Genomic DNA, 18,775 nt, shown 5'->3' with positions numbered 1-18,775 from the left:
GAAACATTGGTACATCTACACAATGGAATACTATGCAACTGTTTGGAGAGATGAAGTCATGAAATTTGCTTATAAGTGGATGGACATGGAGAATATTATGTTAAGTGAAATGAGTCAGGAAGAGAGGGACAGACATAGAAGGATTTCTCTCATTTGCAGAATATAAAATTCAACATAATATGAGACTAACACCCAAGGACAGTAGACACAAGGGCCAGAATAATGCCCCACAGTTGGAATCCTGTCTCATGAGCTGGGGGAGAAGGCAGCTGGAATAGAGAAGGGATCACTAAGACAATTATGGTTGGAAGAATCATTCCGGATGGAAGATGTGTGCTGAAAGTAGATAAAGGACCAAACATGATAGCCTCTCAGTATCTGTATTGCAAACCATAATGCCTAAAAGTAAGAGAGAGTATGGGGAAAATTGTCTGCTTTGGGGGCAGGGGAGGGTTGGAAAGGGGGGTAATACTGGGGACATTGGTGTTGTATAATGTGCACTGGTGGAGGGATGAGTGTTCGATCATTGTATGATTGAAACTCAAACATGAAAACTTGTAACTGTATCTCGCGGTGATTCAACAAAAAAAAAAAATGGGGAGATGAGTATCTGCAGAAACCAGGACGCTGGACTCTACAGCCAAACAAACAGGCTACCTGCTGAGCCAGGAGCCAGCACAGGAAACCACATGGAAGGAAGAAACTTCCCACCCAACTCCAAGGAAGGTAGCGCTATAGTGATAAAAACACACCTGCTGCTTCAGAGTCCTCACTGGGGAGGTTGCCTGGAGTAGAAGCAGGTCTTCCAGTGAGGAAGAAGAGGCTCAAAGACAGACAGGAGTCTGAGGAGGGGGTCCTCTGACTTCATGGCCTTCCCTTCCTCCATTGACCTGGACTCTTGGTGGGCAGAACCCAGCTGGAGACCAGGAGCCCACAGGAAATGTGTCCAGGGAGCCTCCAGTCATTGGGGCATGGTAAGTCACATGGTAAGTAAGGATGCCACTGAGCTAGGACTTCATCTTGCCAGTTATCAGAAGATGTTCAAGTTGTAGAAAAATTGCTCACTCACACTCCCTCCCTAAGGGTAGAGCTTGCTAGAAGAATTTGTGACCAACATTCCTGCCAACACTGATCTGATTGCTCTGATTCTGTGAAGATGCTGAATTAAAAAATGAAATCAAGAGGGTGAATTAGTGGCTGCAGATGCAGATGCAGTGAGGCTAAGGCAGTGAAGGCAGTGAGAGGCTGAGCTAAGGAGAGTTGCGGAAAGGGGAAAGGAGAGGTGAGTTGGGCAGACATTTCGGAGTTAAGGCACAGAGATAATAGTGGAGACACCAAGCTTAAGCCTAGCCTAGGCATGAATAGCTGGTTATTCCACAGGATGAGACAGAGAACACAGGATTAAGGGAACATTCAGTGAGGACTATATTCAGTTTAGTATGTTAAAAGGTGTTAAGTTCAAGTAAAAGACGCAGACAAATTTAGTCATGTCGCTCTTCATCAACATCAACCCATAACCATTAGTTTTCAACTCAAGATCACTAAAGATCTGGCCTATTTTCATCCACACTCCAGGACACACAATTTCCTTACCACTAGCATACTATCTAAAGTTATAAAAGAAAGAATTTAATATCATTGTACATTTTTTTTGCTGATCATTTTTCCCCTAAACAATCTATATTTTAAAGATTGGAGAGTACAATATGATCATAAAGTCTTGACTTTAGGTATTTGTAATTAAATACAATAATACATATTTAGGTCTATCATAGATATTATCCAAATAAACTAAAATAATGAATGCTCTATTATTCCTGGATTTTCTTCTTTTTTGAACTGTTATTATAAGCAGCCTTAGGCAAGCAAGACACTTCTTACTCAGTCTCAGTAATACATAGCTGCTTGCAGTGTTATGAACGAGTTTTCACAAAACACTCCCCTACAGGCGACATAGAAATAATACACTTGGAAAAATTGAGGTCATTGGTATTAATTATTTCATGTTCTAAGCAGACTTGCCATAGACATTCTGTTTCTAGGACAGGATGGTGGTTTTCTGCAAAGCTTTGTTCTCCTGTGTAATTATAGATCATGTTAAAAGGATATTTAAAATCTGACTTTATGTTTAAACCTTCTAAATAACATGTTCATAGGATAACAATTTAATTGTGGAAACATCAGCTTCTTTATTATCACATTCTCTAGGATAAATACTGGATAGCAATACCTTAAATTTGCCCTGAATGTGACCATTCAACTTTTATTCTTGCTTTGCTCTTATTATTTGTGACTTAATATAATAAGATTTTATTTGCCTGTCATAACCTCTAGAATATCTTTATTTCTTTTGGGCAATATTTGGAGATTTTAAAGAGTAGCCACACTAGTTGAACCAATTAAAACCCAGTACTTCTAGTTAACTTGCCTGCTTTAGAGAGTTTAACGAAGTCAATGAGTGGGTTTATCTAATGTCCTTAATAGATATCAAGAATATTCAAGAATTAGTATCACATATGCAGAATCAATTTACTAATGAAGTGTTTATTTACTATATACAGATAAGTGCTTCAAACAAAAAAGAATACCTAATGGATTTGAAGACCTTCTGACCCTGGACTCAGCCATTAAAGGTCCTGTTTTGGGCCTTGTCATTTGTTTATCTTGAGCCTACCATCTACCTTCTCTGGGGATTTTTCTCTTGATACTGGAACTGCATTAGTGGTTTGCTGGGACTCAGATAAGTGCTCTGAAAACAGTTGATTCTCTTGCTTCAGGTGAGAAATCCTTTAATTGGTTGTTCACCCTAATTACTGCAAATAGAACTTAACATATTCTTGCAAGATTTAGGGGCCTTAAGCCCTTCCTAGGACCCATGAATCCTTCTAAAAGCTTTTGCTTCCTGTCCTGGCCCAACATGTCACTCAGTAGCACAGTGAAGAGGGAGAATATGTGAACGACTAAGATTCTCCTGAATCTCTATTTCCCCTAATCACCGAGATTTTACATAATTACTCTGCTAATATTTCTTCCTCTCATTTTTGTGCAGGTTCTACAGAAGAAGGACTTTTACCACTCTGCTTTAATACATGGGTATCAGAAAAAAAAAAGAGGGTTATCTGCTTTGAAGTATCCACCTATGATCAAGGCAATTTTCTGGCAAATTCTGTGGGGCGTGCCACAAGTACAAAGATCAACCATCTCTCCATTCAGGGCTCAGAGCACCCAGCCTCATCTTCAGCATAGACTCCTGGCCAGTGCCCTTGCCTGAGAAATACAGCTGCTTTCTCCTTTGTGGTCCTGGCTGCAGTCGGTGGTTACAAACAAGGTGGAACATATGGATTTCTAGCTTCCAGACAATAAAATGACTGTCCACATTGGTTCTGTCTCCTTTTCAATAATTCCCTTCAAAAAATAAAAGCAATTGATTTAGCCACCTGGTTTTTTAAGCTGGTCTTAAGTCGGAAGAGTCATCTGCTCTAAGAGTCTTCATGAGAGGGATCTCTTCAATCCTGTTGGCACTGCTAACTATTTTACAGGAGTTTTCCATACATTGGTTATTTGGGTTTCTGTTAGTATGTTTGTGTCAAGTTCTTCTCAATGACATGAACTTTGGGCATGATAAACAATTAGTTTTAGAGGAGGTTATGAGGTTGGAGCCTAATAAAGCAAGAGATATCCCCTTCCCTCCCGCCCCCCGCCCCGCCTGTCCATCCATCTACCCAGAGAGCCCAGAGAGTGAAGCCTACAGCTAGGAAGTAGGTCCTCCTGAGGCCTGCCCAGACACCTTGGTCCAGACGGCAACCTTCAGAACTATGTGCTTTAAGCACCCCCTGAGGCTTAGCCAGAGCTGACTAAGGAAAATTTTGTTTTAGGTACTTGAAAATAAAATTGAGAAATCCAAGTGTGTCTATCAAGCTAAACCTGTTGGATTATATTGATTTGTGGTGTGCCTGTCATTTTTTCCCTTCTAGTGTGATCTGGGCTGGAGCTATAGCACAGCCGGTAGGGTGTTTGCTTTGCACACAGCTGACCCGGGTTCAATTCCTCCCTCCCTTTCTCTTGGAGAGCCCAGAAAACTACCGAGAGTATCCTTCCAGAGCGTCAGAACCTGGCAAGCTCCCCGTGACGTATTCGATGTGTCAAAAACAGTAACAACAAGTCTCACAATGGAGACGTTACTGGTGCCCACTCGAGCAAATTGATGAACAGGAGGACAGTGCTACAATGCTACAGAGCAGTTGTGATCTGATTTATGCCTGGAATGAATAAGCATCTATGACAGCTGAATATTTTTAAAATTCACCTTGCTATGAAAAGCTCAGATGGCTTAAAGAACATGAGATCATATTCTTGCAGCAGCTCAGCTGACATATCTGGTGCTGGTCATCGTTTGGATGGGAGGAAGTGGGGACTGGAGTGCAGACAAGAGAGTGAAGCTTTATCTGCTCATCTTCTGGAGAGCCATCACTTGTTTCTTGTTATAGATGAATTGTATTTCTTTTCACTTATATTTTGTGTTTCTGATTAATCTGGGCTGGAGCGATAGCACATCGGGTAGGGCATTTGCCTTGCACCAGACAACATGGCCGACCTGAGTTCGATTCCTCCGCCCCTCTCGGAGAGCCCGACAAGCTACCGAGAGTATCTCGCCCACACAGCAAAGCGTGGCAAGCTCCGTGTGGTGTATTCAATATGCCAAACACAGTAATAATAAGTCTCACAATGGAGACGTTACTGAAAATCGAGAAAATTGATGAACAACGGGAGGACAGTGACAGTGACAATGATGATTAATCTAAGAAAGGAAGGGGTGGGTGGGTCTCAAAGCAAAGAGTCTTTGAATCTAAAGAACCATGACGGGCCATGCAGAACCCTCCCTGGTCCTGAGGAAAAGTGACCCTGGAAAGCATCTCTGAACTCCTTCCCTCACAAGGCCTCCACTGTTAGTCTCAGAGGGCAGGTCTGTTCAGTTCCTCACCCCCCACCGCCTTCTGCATTTGCTCCACCACCCTTGGGATCCTTTTGTGTCTTCACCCCAGTGACTCCAAATAACCCCCACTCTTGCCTGCACTTGCTCCACCACCCTTCGGATCCCTTTGTGTCTTCACCTCAGTGACTCCAAATAAGGTCAGTCAATCTGTAGAGACGCCAATATTATTTTTTCTTTTTTTCTTTTTTACTTTTTGGGTCACATCCGGCAATGCACAGGGGTCACTCCTCGCTTTGCATTCATGAGTTACTCCTGGCGGTGCTTGGGGTACCATATGGGATGCTGGGAATCAAACTCAGGTCGACTGTGTGCAAGGCAAATGCCCTACCCGCTGTGCTATCGCTTTAGCCCCACAATGCCAATATTCTTCATCCAAGCTTAGCCTGCATATTTTGGGGGGAAGTGTTGCAATTTTAAGCCTAATTTTGCTGGCTGACTCTCCAGGAAGTAGCAGAGGACTGTGTAAGAGCAACTGGACACAGTCGTCCGCTCTGGGCCTGTGACCTCTGAGCTTCTTGGGTTTATAAAGTCTTATGGAAGAAGGATGGCATGAGGAAGGTGGGCTGGCAGCTCTGCTAAAATCTCATTTTTCTACAGCCCTTAAAACCAATTAAAAGCAACCCGAGGAGGCTTCCAGCCCTGTTGTTGCTTTAATTTCTGGCTGTTTTTAACTTGAGGAGAATGAACATTTTCTGTTTGGCAATTTCCTTTTTTGCTCAAGGTTTGTCCTTCTACAAGTTTTTTTTTTTTGTTCCCCCTTCTTATCAACTTGGCAATGGTTACAGTTATTGTCTCTCAAATGGTGACAAAGGGTAAAAAGAAAGAGAGAAAGAAAAAAAAAACAAACCCAGAGAAGTCTTTCCAAAACAAAACCACAAAAACAAATAAAAAAGATTTTCCTTTGGCGTATTGCCTTCAAAGGGTGCAGCACTGACTAGAGAGGGCGATTGGTCTCAGGGGTATTCACAGAGGCTGTAAAAAAGGAACTGATTTTAATCTTTCTGGAAAATGAATAATTTGAATAATTTGATAACCTAAAATGTTTTCAAAAGATTGACCTCCTTCTGAGGTCCTCGGACTCCGAAGAGGGAATTACTGATGCACAATGGTTGGAAACTTTTGCTCTAAACATTTAAAAACATATTTCCTCAGCCATTTTTCTCCAGGTCACGGGGTGAGAGGCCAGCAAGGACTTGGCACTCTTATGGCATCTGCAAATGTATAGCATCTGAGATGGCATCAAGACAGGGTTTATTTAGAGAGCCAGAGATCTGATGGGGAAGCTCAGCTTTGCTATCCTGGAATCATAAATGATGCTCATTTGACAACATGAGAAGGAACAGAGCCCAGTACGACTCTCTGTCTCTCAGGGAGAAGCAGGGAGGGCGAGTAAGGACACAGAGCCCAGAGAGAAGACCGTGCTTGATCACGGAGATGCCTCACCCCCAGCTGGGGTGTGCCAAGGGGAACTTCGTCCTGTCTGTCAAGTTGCTCAGAGCAGAGGGTCTGAACCAGCTGGAGGGAACAGGAGTTTTCCCCTGAAATAACCTTCATGGCGGTGAGGAGTGAAATCAGCACGTTGAAGGTTCCCATCACCGCCCACGGCACCCCCGTTGCAAGCTTGAATTGTGAAGTAAAAAGTAAAATACCATATTTCAACTGGAAAATTAATGAGACGTTTGTTTTCTCCCTCATACTATTAACTGGGACCAAGCCCAAAGGCTGGATGGACAGGTCAAACATTTATAAAGTGTGAGAACTGGCTTTTGGAAAGAGTTCCTGCCAGGACTGGCCCCAAAGCCTGCCCGTATTTGAGTCTTCCCTGTAACAAACCTAAGTTCCAGCTGGATAGAGCGGGTGTGGCGCCAAGGAGCCAGGGATCAACGAGATTCATGGAAAACTGCAGTGGCTGAACAGGAACTGAGTCTTCATGGGATGACAGGGGCGTGAATGCATGTGTGATCACTCTGGAGCTGTTCTACATGCAGGAAAGCGCCATAGTAGGAGCTGGGGTTAAACAGCATCTAACAAGCTGGTTCTAGTGGAAATCTCAAGGAAATCAGAGCCACAGGCAGGGACTAAATAGATTAGTTCAAAAGGGAAAGTGAAATTTCAAGACTTTTTCAAAGACGACTTCAGGCAATAGTACTTGGTAGATGATCAGAAGTGGGAACCAAGGGGTGGGGTGGGGGAGTGGGTTGCAGAGGCCAGCAATGTTTACTCATCTTTACACTGTGCTCCTTTAGGTGACTGCCCCGGGCATTTTGCTCAGGTCATTTTACTCAGTGCATATTTCAGATCTCTGTCATCCCTATTTTGAAATGAGAAAATAGATGGACTCTGGTTAGGCCATCTGCCTGTGACTGCTGGACTTGAAAATGGCCAGTCCCAGCACTGAATACAAGATTATGCTTAAATGGGCATTTCCGGTCATTTCTAATCATTAAAACAGGGAATAAAAATAATCCTGAGGATGACATTTATTGAGTGATTCCCATAGGTCAGGCAGTATCCTATGCCCCTGTTTAGATGTAATTGATTTAATTCTCAAAGAACTTCGTGAGAGTGCATATTACTCCCTTATATTATAGTTAAAGAAAATAAGATGCAGGGCATCTTGGTGACCTGACCAGGTCACAGTTCATAGAGGAGAGGTGCCAAGACTAACAGCCATACCACGTTGCTCTGGACCCCATGTATGTAAAGCTTCCTCATTCCACTGGCTTGGTGGGGGGGTGTTAGCGGCCTGTCAGCTGCCTAGGAGGGTCCTTAAAGACTGGGATTTATCAGGGGAAGCCCAGATGGTGAGCTGGTCTGGGCATGTGGAAATGGGAGTAACTGCCTTTGAGTGGCAAAGGAGCATCTGGAGGCGACACACTGACCACCCTAAGCTGCCCAGTTCCTCAAATGACCAGGCCTGGAGGCCCTGAAGTCTCCTTCTACTGGTGCTTAAATAAAAATACCCATTTGGCTCATGAAGTCTGGTCATCCTGGAACTCCCGGGCATTACCCCGTCTACATTTCATTACACCTGTCTGCATATTACAGGTGAGAGTCTCCATGGTGTGTTGACTGTCATAGGCTTTTAACTGTGGGTGCCCCCCAGATTATGATTTGGGGTGGCAAATCATCCAGTCTTATCCTCTGAGGTCACAGTGTTTCAGAGTTTCAACCAGAGTAAAAAGAAAATAGTAAGGTCATGTGTTACATAATTTAGAGGCAAAAATTAGAGACAGTGTCTCTCTATCAGAGGAAGAGTAATAATGATCTTCGGTGTATTAGCTCGCCTCTCAAACCGTCTTCCTGTCCAGTCTGTACCTATGTTGGCTCAGCACGTCAGCCCAGGTCACTCCCCACAGTACCAGTCCTGTCTCATCACAGTGAGCACTATATAGGAGCCTGTGTCCTGAGTGCGCTTCCTTGGACATGGATCCATGTATGTGCTCCCTAAAAGCAATCTCACTCTCAGCAAAGTGGTCTTAGGGACTGGGTGAATAACACAGTCACTGTCAAAGGCTGTGTCTCTTGAAAGTCTTGCTGTTTTATACAAAGCTACATCCCATCAGTGGCCACTGATGAGTCAGGAAGGAGCTAGTCAGTGAAATAGTTACTCTGTGAGGAATGGAAACTCGAAAGTCAGTTGAGCCCCATTCTGTTGCGGAACCATCTAAGTTGGTTTTGAGCTTAGAAACCTTCTGCATGAAGGTCAAAGTCCTCACACAAAATGTAGGTTTCTGTGAGCTTGTACCTACTGCTTTCACGGCCTTCGCTCTCCTTACTGCTGACAGCCCCTGAGTGGTAGAGAAGCTTCAGTCTCAAGGAGGGGAATCAGGTTATTAAAGGTTGAGGTGCCTTTTCCAAGGTCAAACATCTCTTGCGGGATGCAAAATTTTAGACAGTCTTCCATGAGAAATCCACCCTTTAAAAAACGATCTCCCTGCTGCTAGGCAAACACTTTGCAAATCATAGCCTACGCTTGATAGTATATTTTAGCTGTTGGTGATTCACAGCCTGACTGGGGAATAGTTCTCATGATAGCAATTTGTTAACTCCTAAAGTGTTTATTAACTCCCAGGTTTTATACCTAGAGAGCACCAACCTTGCTGAAAATAAGCCCCATCCCAACTAATTGGTACCTGCCCTGTGCTTGAGAGGAAAGACTATTTCTTGGTCTGTCTTGTAAATCAGAAGATTCACCTTCCCCCTTCTAATGGAATTAGACCCGCCTTGGTAATATCTGACAATAGTCCTGATATAAGCCTTCTTCCTGGACCCAGGGCCTACCCCTGTTTTACCACCATCTACATGGGGATCCACAGGGTTAAGCTGGCATTGACACTTTCTCTTGATTTTTCTTTCTTCATGTCATTAAGCGAGCTTTTAGAAAGATGCATTTCTGTGAAATAAACTCCAGCTTAACCCAAGTCCACTGTCAGTGAACTTATGTGTATTTATAAAATAAATTATAATTAAATTTATAAATTGTGTAATTATATGCATTTATACATTATATAATTAACATAAACAGGCTCCTATATGGAGCTCACTGGTGTGGAACAGGAATGGTGCTGTGAGCAGAGACAAGGGCTAGAGTCCTGAGCCAACATAGATGCAACTTGGACATGAAGAAAACTTGAGAGACAGGCTAATATTCTGAAGATCATTATTCTTCCTTCCGTGAAGGAACTATCTCCAATTTATTTTTCTAAATCTATATTATATAAGTTATAGATATATAACTTTACATATGTTATATAAATTATAATGTATAATTAATCACTTAATCACTTAACTTCCCGTAAATCGTCGATTTGCTCGAGCGGGTGCCAGTAACGTCTCCATTTGTCCCTGTCACGTGCTAGTGTGGTCCAATGGCATCTGTTCGCTCTAGGAACATGAAGAGCCTCAAACCGATCCGTTGTGTATTCGATATGCCAAAACCAGTAATGTATAATTGAATTTATGAATCGTCAATTTTGCATTGGCAACATGAAGTCACTAGTGAGAGGATGCTATGAATAATTGTGCCCAGAGATGTTCTTATCAATTGGTAGAGCAGGACAAAGCACCTAGCATTCATGTTTGTTAAGCCTCCCATCGTCACTAATACATAACTCTAGTTTCCATCGTCTCCTGTCAAAAGGAGTCCTAAGGCAATGATCAGGATTATTAGGTCTGCTTGAGAGGGGGTGGTATGCTGGCTAGAGCCCAGTACCCACAAAGGGAAGGGTCCTGTCACCACCCAAATTTGTTTTTTTAGTAAACATTTATGCTCCCATTCCCTCCTAAATCTACGTCACTTTGTACAACTTCTCAGCGAGGTTTCTGCCATGTCAGATGACACCTCATTCATGAACTGGGAGATCAAGTTGACTGAATCTGTAAAGCTGATTCCATTAATTTTTTTCCCTAACAAAATAATTTCATTGGTTACATATGCAGCAATCATTCATGGTATATCATGAGAATCACGCTAACATCTTCCCCATACTTTGCCTTGTGCTGAAAAATCAGAGAAGAGAAAAACGTAATCACGTTTGGTGATCATGTCCAGTTATAGTAGATGATTGTTTCAACTGAGAAAAACAGATTGTCTTCCAAATTCAATTAGCTCAGTGAAATGACAATGGTTTCTCCTGGACACGGTGATTTTTGTTGCTCTTGTCGCCTACTTGTCTCAGTGTCAGCTTAGCTGACTGCTCTATCCAAGATCTGAGTATGCACAATTGCAAAGAAATAGGCCCAGAAGTTTTCTCTATATCTTCTTTGGAAGGAGAAATGGCTAATGAATTTAGAAATTCTTTTAAGCTGGATTTTCTTTCTTTCTTTCTTTCTTTCTTTCTTTCTTTCTTTCTTTCTTTCTTTCTTTCTTTCTCTCTCTCTCTCTTTCTTTCTTTCTTTCCTTCTTTCGTTCTTTCTTTCTTATTGAATCACCGAGCGATACAGTTACAAGCTTTCATGTTTGAGTTTCAGTCATACAATGATCAAACACCCATCCCTCCACCAGTGCACATTCTCCACCACCATTGTTCCTGATATACCCCTCCTCACCCATTCCCCTGCCTCCATGGCAGACAGTTTTCCCCATACTCTCTCTCTACTTTTGGGCATATGGTTTGCAATACAGATACTGAGAGGTATCACGTTTGATCTTTTATCTACTTTCAAGCTGGATTTTCTTGATTGTTTGGTACTAGCAAACAAAACTGAGTGGCAAATCTGCCATAGACACAGATGATGACCCCGATGAAGGTGATGATTAATGTATCAAGGTGCGGGGAAGAGAAAGAGCAGAGACTATAGCTTCATGGAGACTGTTCAGTTCTAAGTACAAGAGCCAGCATACTTTGTGCTAAGTAACAATGTGAATGGCAAGAGACACCAAGGCTCATCGTCACAATTTTAGGAGATTTGGTGTATGGATGTGTAGATATGTGTCTACAATCTATGTGTGTCAATCTCATCTATGCCCACACATGCAGATATGTGTTCCTCCAGTGTTCACCAAACTCTGGCCATAGTGGGCAGATCCCTTCATGCAATCTTTGTTGTATTTCCTGCTTGAACTATATTATCAACTATGCCAGAAAAAATAATGAAAGCTATATTTGCTCCCAAATCAAAACGATTTAAACTTTGCCATGTCTGGAAACTGTCGAGAATATTTTTAAGACCATATAAATAATCCCAAGGTTTCCAAGAATAAGGAGTGGGAACTACTCTGCAAATCCAGCTATTTTAGTCTCATCCATCTACACTTCTCTGCTTATTTCTAGTTCCCAAACTGTATTCTTTACTTTTCTTTCTTTTTTTCTTCTTATTAAAGAAGGCGGGTTTTACCGTTAGGAGGTTCATCAAGATAAAATGGTATGTTTCTTTCTTCTTTTTTAAAAATGATTATTGTTTTATAAGAGAAAAAAATAGTGTGATTATTGTATTGATTATTATTTTTTATAAAAGAAAAAAATAGTGTGATTAATTTGGGCTGAATTGAAGTTAAAAGCTAAAACCTCCGCCCCAATCCCGAAATCCTGAACACTTTAGAAGAATAAACAAGAAGAGACTCTTGTGTATTCAATCCCAGGCAAGTTGTCTGTTTACAAAACAGACCTGGTTCCTTCAGAGGGCTTCCTGGAGCCGGCAGGGGAGGGTGTTGGGTTTCTCAGCCCACACATACAATGCCCAGGAATTTAAAAAGTCCCGGATTACCCAGTCAAGCAAAAGGGATGAGTTAAAACAAAATTGAAAGAAAAAAAAAAGGGTTTCCACAAGGACCCTCTGAGCTGTCAGGGGCCCAAACCCTCCCTAAAGCACCCCTGGATGGGCTTGATTATTGGAGGGGGTCAGAGGTCACATTCTTAGCTTTCAGGGCAATACAAATAACAGTTGGTTACCAGAGATGAGTGCTTCCCTAGCCTCAATATTCTTATTTTCCAGCACTCTGCTGGGGTTCAGACTGTGTGTGTGGGGGACAGGCTGGGCTTGTCCCTTTCGCGGGCAACCAGTGCCTGGATCAGCACCTGTGGGGAAACCAAGTGATCACAGTCCTAGTGATCCTAAAATAAGCTGCAGGAAGATTGAAACCCAAAACCTGTGCAAGTGTCCGGCAGAGGCTCTGGGGATGAGCAGCTGGAGGAAAGCCTTGTCCTCCTCATACCCGACACCTGCCTGGCACTGGAGGAACCACTTCCTCTAGACGCAAACCCATGTTAAATTACGTTTTAAAAATATATTTGCTTTGGAAATAGTTCCAAATTTTGCTTTCTCCTTATAAAACACTTCCTCTAGGACTACTTTAAAAAATTGCTGTTCATAAATTAAATTTCCAGATTGTTATTTTCCCCATGAATGAGATGTTTAGTATCGGTGTGGGTCGGGGGATGAGAAGAAGCACTTTGCTGTATAATACAATACGTGCTGCAGCTGAGTTATCTTTAATGGAAGGAGGAAAGAATTGTGTTAAGAAGATATAGAAAACACCAAGCCTTTTGCGTTTTTTAAAAACACCATAGAAAAAAAAATCTAGAATGCGGCTTAATACAATTGGAATAGATTTCTCTCACCCTCACTGTCTCTATAAAGCAAACCACCATTCTTCAAGGATGCCTGCTGGCTCTATCTTAAACTTGGGTAAGAATATGTATTTTGAAGACAAACATGGATTCATATACCAACTCTTCCATTTAACTCTGAGAGTGGGCTCTCATCCCTTTGTACAAAATACATCCAAAAATAGCGCCAACCTCATAGATTCATTGTAAAGAATTAAATAGACATTTATTTTAAAAGGCTTAGCACATAACAAGCATACAGTACAGTTTCCAGTGGTGCTAGAAGGGCACATATCTCAGTAATGATGCTGCCAAGCAGAGACCACTGGACACAGGAACTGTGCTTTTGCTGAGGAGGAGGAGATACGTCTTCTGGTATCCCCCAAGCTCCCAGAGGAGACCACCTTATCTTTAACTAGTGGGGACAAACCCATGGCTCTCTCCATGATGGTGGTTGGGTAAGGGATGTTAGTTTGTCTCTGAGTAGCAGCTTCAAAGAGTTTTCTCCTACTTTCTGGTTTTACGGGACTGATTATATTTCCTGAAAATTGGCCATCTTTCGTGGTAGTCTGAATAAATGCCCAGCAAAGCATTTAGAAATGATGTCCCTAAGGACAAGAAATTCCTGAAATTAATAGCCAAGGGAGGATCATTTTCTCTCTTTTTTTTTTCATCTCTGTTTCATAGGAAACAGCCCCATGTTTCCTGTGGTTAGAGAAGACAGCAGGGAAAAGCAAACTGTTTCCCCCAGGAGCCCCCCACTCTCTGCTGGAGCTGGGTCATCTCTCCCAGCTGCTCATTTCTCCACCGCAGGCAAAGCCACATAACACTTGCAAATGTGTTCCCCAGTGGGCGTCAGGGAACTAGACTCAGAGAATTAGACTCAACGTGAGGTCTGCAACCACAGTGACCATCCACCATCCACACACTTGGACACACACACACACACACACACACACACATATCTATGCACTATAGATGCTGAAACCTTTGACAATATACGGTGGAGACAGGCATTGGGGAATTGGGGATACTCATGAAAACCTCAGTAAAGCCCAACAACTGGATGGAAGACAAAGTTCAGGCCCCAGATAGCTCAATTTCACACTAAAGCCACTCACTCTTGGATGCCAGGGAGGCACAGACCTCACTCTGGAGGTGAGGAAGACAGGCGCATACCCCTATAGACCCTGCTTCTTTCTCTTCCCCAAGAAGTCCCAAGAATCCTAACAGTCTCTTTCCCATGCACGTAGAGGTTAGTGAGCAGGACAAAGGTCTTGGAAGAATCCAAGGGATTGCCTCAGTCAACACATTGGATCACCTCATGTATATGTTCAGATTTTTCACAGAGAATTGATGTCATATCTACAGGGGTACAGTCAGAGTGTGACAGGATGAGGGTGAGTGCTCTATAAACTCTTCCTTTTGGGAGTGAGTATGTATTCAGGCATGTGTTCATGCTTCTCTGTTCAGAGACACGTGTGCATTAGACAGCCGAGAAGCTTAGTTACATTGTATGCACCTAGGTCCTTCTTTTCTGGAAGCTGTGGCTCATGAGATACATGGTTAGGCACATAGAGTCTTGGCCCAGCGGAGACCTCTGTTATCCCAAGAATGCCTCCTAAACATGCAGAGGAAGAGAGTCGGCTGCAACAGAGTCAAGAAGGGAAGCAAAGGAAGGTTGAATTGGAAGGAACCGAGGGAATATTAAAGCCAAGGTCAAATGCTAGCAGTGAGCTAGGGAGGTGACCAAAGAAACTAAGAGAGGGGTCAGCACACAAAGCCTTCAGGCAGACTTTCTGCAGTTAGATGCTCCTGTGACATGGACCCTCAGCTCAGGGAAGTTGGTTCCTTAGGGGAACTGGACTCCACCACAGCCCACCATAGCCCACATGCCAAACACTGTAACCAAGAAATTAAAATGTTCCAAGAGAGTGAAGACAGAAGCTCCGTAACCCATATCAACCATCAAATCCACTCGAGTGGACTGAATTACAAACCATTAATATCACCTGCACAGTAGAGCCTGGCAAGCTTTTCGTGACATATTCGATATGCCCAAAATAGTAACAATAATGGGCTTCATTTCCCTGACCTTGAAAGAGCTCCCAGTATGCCACGAGGCTACACTAGCACATGATAGGGACAAATGGAGTCGTTACAGGTGCCTGTTCAAGTAAATCAATGATCAACAGGATGACAAGTGACAAGCGACAAACTTTACCGCATACCCCCACCAGATGTATCACAAAGGTGTTGTGACTTAGAGGCTGAATTTGAAAATTTTAACTTTTTTCTCTGTTAGCTTTGAAGACAGACACAGTACACGCCACCTGTCATACACTGAGACCAGATAAAGAATCGTTTTCTGGTGATATATCTCCTCAACATGCTTGGGCTTAATTTGGGAAATTTTGTCCTGGAAGAAAAATTGTGGAACCGAAAGTATCTTAAGATTGGGACTTGAAACAGAAAGCTTTTGTGTCCTTAACTACAGCCCTCCTTTCCCACAGCCTCCTGAGCTGGGTTTTTCTACATACATTGTTATGGAAATACTTCTCTCCCTTCACATCTTATTCTTAGTGATGTTCTTTTTGTTCAAATATTTAAATTTGAGCTAGATTGGGAAAGAGAATTATTATATCTGACTAATGTTATTTGGAAAGATTGATTTCTTTTTTCCCCAAGTGTATGTAGGAAGTAAATTTATTTTTAAAAGAAGAACAAAGGCACCCCTAGGCATAGCAAATAGGACTATTGAAATATTTAAACATCTATTTATAGTTTATTATTTAAATTTGCATGTGCCTTCTAATATCTGAGAACGATAAGGACTTTTAGCTCAATTTTTCTTTTACTTTTTGTAGAGGAGGAAATAGTCACAGGTAATATAGACACAGAGAGATAAAGAAGGGCATAAAGATGATGGAAGAGGTAGAGACAGATAGTCACATATAGATTTTAAAGGGTTTCCACAAAATAATCCAGATGTGTCCTGATATGTGGCATCTTTCCTACAATTATAGATTCCTGGACTCCTGTACAGATCCCTACAGGAGAGAAACAGGGAATATACTTTATATACACATACATGCAAACATTTATTCATTGAGCTTTCAACAAAACATTTTTACTTAAGCACCCATGACTCGCATGCTATTAGTAATAGAGTTTCAGTCGTACAATGTTCCAACTAGGAATCCACCACCCATGTCAAAGCCCCCCTACCAATGCCCCAAGGACCCCACTCACCCCCATGCCTACCTATCAGACTCTTTTTTTTCCAGTGAGAAAGTAGACCATATATGATATTTTAAATAAATAGTGTGAAAGCATCAGTGATAACCACTTAAACATTAAATTTAGAGCGATCTTTTAATTTAATCATTATAGTTTGGTGCACTTATTTATGATAGTAGTGTGACTCTTAGCGTCTTAATCCAGATCAGTGCCATTATGTTACCCCCAGCCTGTCATCTGCCCTTGTCCCCACTCTTCCTTGGCATTCTCATATCTGTAGTCGAGGGCCAGGGTATTTATTTGATTCTGCAGCTGTGCCCAAGGGGTACTCCATGTGATGCTCAGATAGCATGTGGTCCTGAGGACTGAACCCAGGGCTTCTACATAGAAAGCATGTGTTTCATTGTGTTGGTCAAGCAATTAAAGCATGCACTCTGCTTCTTGAATGTGCATCTTAAACAGTCCTACCCTTCATCTGCTTCCATTGTAGTTACTGAATGAGACCAGTTGTAGTTACTGTGTATTTGATATGCCAAAACCAGTAACTACAATTGGTCTCATTCACCTGACCCTCTCTCTGCTTCCATTAACAAATATATTCTGAGGAGTTTGCAATCAATTTCTGTAAAGGGTTAGATTATATATATATACATAATTATATATATATACATGCATACACACATATGTGTGTATATGGTTTATTGGCCAAGGTTTCTCTGCTGCAACTACTCAACTTTATCAATGTAAAAAAATATAGACCATATAAATCATTGTGTATGACTGTATTCCAATAAAGCTTTATCCACACACATCACACACATATATACATTTGAACTTCATTAATGTCACATGGTATAATATATTCTTCTTTTGAGTTTTTAAAATAGTTAGAACACATGGCAACCATTTAGCTGGTATTGACCCAAATTTGTCTCCAAGTTGCACTACAGTGACCTTTCAAGTTTCAAACCACATAACCATGTTTCAAACAACAAGACAAATGGTGAGATAATAGACTTTTGTAATTTTTGTGCAGAACACAACATAGTAATGGCTTCCTATTATTTCAATGAGAAAAAAACACTAGCAACTTTTATTTCTTGCTACACTTGACTGTGAGGGGGATTCAAATGCAGGAAGACTAAATAAAAATGAGTAGTATGTTCAAGGAGGATGTCTTGGAATCTCTGATTGCAGCTCTGTAGTCAGATGACAACCCGGATTTGGGGTTAGCATTGAAAGTGGGTGGGCAGGAAAGTAGTAGGAGTAGACCTTTGACCTGTGAAATCCGGCTTTATCTTGGAATAATATATAGTGTCTCAATTAAGTTGTATTACAGGACACCCAGCTGGTGTCTGAAGAATTCCTTATTGGTGTCAGATAAAATCACTTCCTATGTGTTGGAATGTAGTACCTGGAATCACCTCTTAACTACTATAGCATCAAAGATTAGCCTTTCTTATGGATTTATGCACAGCAGGAAGATTCAACCCAATATTAATGTAGAGTGTCCCTATGCTTGTCCCACCTTCAACAAGAAAACTTAGCTGATGTTTCTACTATGGAGACAAAAGCATGCGAGATCTGTACCTTCCCTAATTCTGGCAAACCTCTGTTTATGGAAAGGTGATGTTTACCTGTCCCAGGTAGGAGATGACGTGAGACTGTCCCTGCATAAAGTACAAACCCACCAGAGGGAGATGAGACCCTTGTTGGATGTAGGGAGAAGAAACACCTACAACCAGACGGGTGCGTATTGGACACCTAAGAGGATGACCCCAACAGCACGCAGACCCAGACCCAGACCAGACCCAGACCCAGACCCAGAATCAAACTTGTCCTAGTAGTGACCAGGAAATTCTGCTGGATTGGGTGACAAAACATCAGTACCAGGAGAGTTGCCAGATGGACAGAATGTCTGGACTGTACCCATCAGTGCAGAGTAGAGAGATAATTAACTCAAGATCATTATCACCCCGTGGAAGCAGATTAGTGGCTCGATTTAATAAGAGAAAACAGTTTATCCATGCTCATGCATATTTGTTTATCAGTTGAGTATAATTTAGATTTTGTTTACTAGCATTTGATCTTTTTTGACTGCCCTATTTACTTGATTACTTCTAACACTTATTTGTACATAATTTATGTCCATAGCATTATTCCAAACTAGAAATCACAGGTATTTCAGCAACTATTAATCAATTGTGAGTAAAATGATGTGCTTCAAGGACTGAAAAAAAAAATAGACACTACTGCAACAACGCTTATTAATAAACCCCACACGAGAAAGAAATGAGTTCTTACTTGGTTCTTTTCTTACCTGTCTCCTTCCTATCTTTGATGAGGCACTAGAACTGCTAAAGAAAGAGTGAGTCACTGACAGGCCAGTAGGGAAACTGGTCTTTGCAGCAAAGTCAGTAAATGAGATTCTTGTTCCACTCAAGCAAAGGCGAAATTGAATGAGTGGTAAATTATTTAAAAACTAATTGGG

The sequence above is a fragment of the Sorex fumeus genome, unplaced genomic scaffold, assembly GCF_029834395.1.
Source record: "Sorex fumeus unplaced genomic scaffold, SorFum_2.1 ptg000008l, whole genome shotgun sequence".
NCBI classification, from domain to species: domain Eukaryota; kingdom Metazoa; phylum Chordata; class Mammalia; order Eulipotyphla; family Soricidae; genus Sorex; species Sorex fumeus.
The sequence above is the reverse complement of the archived record's forward strand: the minus strand, read 5'-3'. Positions refer to the sequence as shown.